The sequence below is a fragment of the Cryptomeria japonica genome, unplaced genomic scaffold, assembly GCF_030272615.1.
Source record: "Cryptomeria japonica unplaced genomic scaffold, Sugi_1.0 HiC_scaffold_27, whole genome shotgun sequence".
Classification (NCBI taxonomy): domain Eukaryota; kingdom Viridiplantae; phylum Streptophyta; class Pinopsida; order Cupressales; family Cupressaceae; genus Cryptomeria; species Cryptomeria japonica.
This window is the reverse complement of record NW_026728849.1, coordinates 513,441-518,441: the sequence shown is the minus strand read 5'-3', so window position 1 is coordinate 518,441 and position 5,001 is coordinate 513,441.

The window sequence follows — 5,001 nt, the reverse complement described above, 5'->3', positions numbered from 1 at the left end:
GTATGCATGTGATCTAAAATTCCCTTAGAAGTGTAGGAGTTACTTGTAAATCTTGATCTTGTCATCTTACCAATTTGGCATCCTCGGCACATACTATTCTTAGGTTTCTCAAGACTCTGTAGACCTCTTACTCGGTGCTTCTTGCTTATTTTGATCAGATTATCAAAATTTAGATGACAAAACCTTTTATGCCATAACGGGGTATCATCTATCGTTGCATATAGACACTTATTCCGAGTTGAGTCAAGGTGAAATGTGTTACCTTTTGTTTGTGTCCCAGTAGCTGCTAACTTTCCATGCTTGTCATGAACTTTGACAATTCCTTTCTGAAACTCTATTCTGTATCTTGTATTGTTTAGTTGTGCTACACTCAACAAATTGTATTTCAAACCTTCAACCCAATTTACATCATTACATTTAGCATTGTCAAGAAGTGGTATAGATCCTTTACCTCTCACTGGACATGGTGCATCATTACCAAATCTTACATAACCTCCATCATAATCTTCTAATATAACAAACTTGTGTTTATCACTTGTCATGTCATGTGAGCATCCACTATCTATGATCCAAGAATCATGAGTATTTATGTGAGATATTAAAGCTTTTTCTTAATACCTTTCTTCATCTGATCCATCTTTGATAGCCACATAAACAACTTCCTCTGTATCAGTTTCATTTGATTTATCATCATTAGATTCCTCATCAGCTATTAGACATGTCTTTTTATCTCTTCTTTTGAAGTCTCGGTGTCCTCTGTAATCAGTATCTTTCTATCTATCATCTCAGTAATCTCTCTTTTCACTGGATTCTTTGTCAGGACAATTAGAAGCCATATGTCCTATTCTATCACAGTTAAAACATTTCAAAGGCAACTTTCCTTTATACTTACCTTTTCCTCTCGGTAGCCTTCTAGCTAATAGTGCTTCAAACTCTTCTTTCTTTCTGATTTCTTCATAAAGTTTATGTGCCTCCTCCATTCTTTTGCAAAATCTTTCACTTGCTCCATTGTGATTCCCTTCAGAGTACTTATACTTTCTATCATTGTAATCATCAGATTCATCAAGATGAGAAGATCTAAATGTAGACTCAACTTTATTTACCGAAGACCCACTATTATCAAAGTTACTTAACTCAAATGCATGTAGCTTACCAATAGTAGCATCCAAAGAAACTGGCATATTGGGTACAGACCTCAATTCATTGATTGCAGAGACTCAGATTGCATAAGTAGGTAGAAGGGTTCTTAATAACTTACTTGTGACATCCTTATCTTCAATGGTTCCTCCCGCTCCTTTGATTTGATTAACAATCTCCTTTAACCTTGTACCGTACTGGGTTATGTTCTCACCTTTATTCATTCTCATAGATTCAAGTTGTCCTCTTAGACAGTCCAATTTTTCTCTTTCAACATGTTCATCACCACCATACATAGATATGAGCTTGTCCCACATTGCCTTGACATCATTGCAGCCTTCTAGAGCATTAAACTCTTAGTCGGTCAATGTAGATGTTATTTCAATCATTGCTTGAATATGTTCTTGCTTTTCCTTTATCTCTTCCATTATCAATGGATAGGTGCTAGGTGTAATGAAATCATTCTCCAGACAATATATAGCATATTCTCCAATTCCTGATAGGTGCAGCTTCATCCTTTTCTGCCATGTAGAGAAACTTGACTTGTTCAGCTTCGGTGCATTCCTCTTATACATCTTTGGATCTTTTACTCAAGGACCTTTAAACTTTTCTTCCGAAGTCCAAAGCTTTGATACCATTGCTATCTCGGATGACAATTGTTAATAAGATGAGAGGGGGGAGGTGAATCATACAAAGTTAATCTTCAATATATTCAACAGATTCAACCTCGGTAGCTTTAACAGATATATGTAACCAAAACTGTAAAACATGCAAACTTAAGAACACATAATCATAACAACACTCATAACACCAGATTTAAATTGGAAACCCAAATAGGCAAAAACCACTATGGGATTTTGGATTCACTAGGAAATATACTCTTCTAGAGTATGCTCGGTTAAAAGCAAATCATGTTAAAGATTACAAACACATTGCTAGGTGTGACTCGGTTAAGAGATTACCCTCAGATCTGTTAGGATCTTCACCTTGTTAGAGGTGACCTTGTTAAAGTGTTTCAAACACTCAATCAGAATGTCACCTTTCTAGAGGATTTACAAATAAGATTGTTAAGTCCACTCGATTAAGAGATATTCTGTCACTTACAAATAAATAATAGTAATGAGTATGTCTGCAACTTTGCATATAAAATGGTAAAGCAGAGTCTTATTTGCTCAATACAATCTAGTCATAGGACTTATCTCATCCCTCTGTTGGGCTCCTTACTTTGTTATTCAAATTGGTCTTCAAGCTTTTTTGCTCGGTAATCACTATGTAGCATCCCTATGCTTACACTTGTCTGCATACATTGTTTATCAACAGTTCCTTATTTATAAAAAATTTTCTAACCACTTAATCTCTTTGATCACATTTCCCATGATCAATCATAGCCTCCAGATCTTCAATCTTGACCAGGTTCAATGTATCCTTCAATTTGAAAATGTTTTACCTTGCCTTGGAACTTGTGCTAGGGTATTGCGATTCAATCTGAGTTGTAGATCTTCCTATCGATCTTCCATTGCCATAGCTCCTTAACAAACTTCATACACGTATCAATCATTTAATCATAACCAGCTCATTATCTCCCATCATTAAATAACGCATGTACTCATCCAATGGATTCTATTATTGCTCAATTGCAACTCGGTAAATACTAAACTTCACTCGATAGACATTCTGCCTGCATTAATCGATAGCGATAACCTTAGGGTTTACCGACTAGGTTCCTTAGGGTTTACCGACTAGGTTCCTTGTTTGGTAACATAGTATAGTATTAACCTTACAAACAATAGCATATGTAGGATATCAAAACAATCTAAACAACATGATCTCATCATTGTCTAACACGGTAATAGTTGCCCATTGAATAACTTATTCATTGTCTTATTCATCAGATTCTTTCTATGTCTTTTACCGACATCTTAATTCTCTTCAAAACATACTTCTTCAGATATGGCAACATCATACTAAATCAGAAAATCAAATTTTTGACATCAATGACAAAATAATATTGTGAAGACAGTAAACATCATTAATCAGTTATATCCATAATTATCAACAACCTTCTCAATATCCTAATTGAAATACCAACAATCTCTTATTGTCTATTATAATGACAACAATCTCTTATTGTCTTTTATAATGCCAACAATCTCCCCCTTTGGCATTTATGGCAAAACCAATTGATTTGACCTAAAAGATTCAAATTAGATTGTTGTGATTGTGATTTCTCAGATTGTTGAAATGCTCTCCCCCTGTCATTAGTCTTCTCCCCCTTTGACAACAATACCAAAAGAAAACTAATACATAATTTCTTCCTGTGTGAAGTAATTCCTTTGCTGTTCAGTATCAACTCAGTCTCGGTTAGAGCATTCTGTCTTTAATTCCTGTTCCCTATTTTTGTTTCTTGCACACCTTTAGAAAACATCCTAAAGTGTGTAAATCAGCATCAACTCCTAAAAGGTATTCTTTAGATTCATCAAATTGATGCTTTCACCAAACTTGGTCAGTGAATAGAAGATAGGGGTAGGATCCCTAACTTACTTCTTAGATACTCAAAAGTGTCCCTTAGCAGTGGCTTGGTGAAAATATCTGCTATTTGTTCCTTTGAGCTAACATACTCCAACACCACTTTCTTCTCTTCAACTTCTTCTCTAAGATAATGATATTTGATAGAGATGTGCTCTGTCTTAGAGTGCATAACAGGATTCTTTGAAATGTTAATGGCACTAGTATTATCACAGAATATAGTTACTGGCTCAGTAACTTTCTCATTTATGCCTTCCAATAGTTGCTTGATCCATGCTATATTGGTACGATTCAATGCTGCAGCAACATATTCAGCTTCTGTTGTTGACTGTGAAATACATCCTTGTTTCTTTCTAAGCCAACTCACTAGTCTTTCTCCTAAAAAGAAAGCTCCACCACTTGTGCTTTTCCTCTCATCTATGTTGCTTGCCCAATCAGCATCAGTATAAAATTTTAAATCAAAGTCATTTCCTTTTTGATATACTAAGCCATAATCCTTAGTGCCTTTCAAGTATCTGAAAATTCTCTTGATTGCTATCATATGTGTTTCCTTGGTATCTGTAGAAAATCTTGCAACTATACCTACTCCATGTTCTATATCTGGCCTACTGTGAACAACTTATTGCAACTTTTAAATCATAAACCGGTAAAGTGTCTCATCAATAGATGCAGATTCATCATTCTTTGATAGTTTACAATTGGTAGTCATAGGAGTACTTACTGGTTTTGAATCCTCCATTCCAAATTTTTTGAAGATTTCCTTTATGTACTTGGATTGAGTAATGAGAATCTCATCTTTCATTTGCAGTATCTGTAGACCTATAAAATACTTTATCTCACCAATTAATGACATCTCAAATTCTTTGCACGTTTCATTTCCAAAGTTCTTGCATAAAGAGTCATTTCCACAAAAGATAATATCATCAACAAATATGGCTGAGATCAGTATTCCATTGTCTTCATCATTCTTCATGTACATATTGTTGTTTTCACTTGTCCTTATATAACCAATCTTGATTAAATAAGAGTGCAATCTTTCATACCATGCTCTAGGTGCTTGTTCCAGACCATATAAAGCTTTGTTCAGTTTACATACCTAATCTTTATTCTCTCCTTCAACAAATCCTTTAGGTTGTTCAATAAAAACTTCTTCTTCTAATATACCATTCAGAATTGCAAATTTGACATCCATTTGATATACTTTGAAATTCTTGTAAGCAACATATGCCAAAAATGTTCTTACTCCTTCAAGTCTTGCCACAGGTGCAAAAGTCTCACCATAATCAATTCCTTCTTCTTGAGCATAACCTTTGCAAACTAGTCTTGCTTTATTTTGAA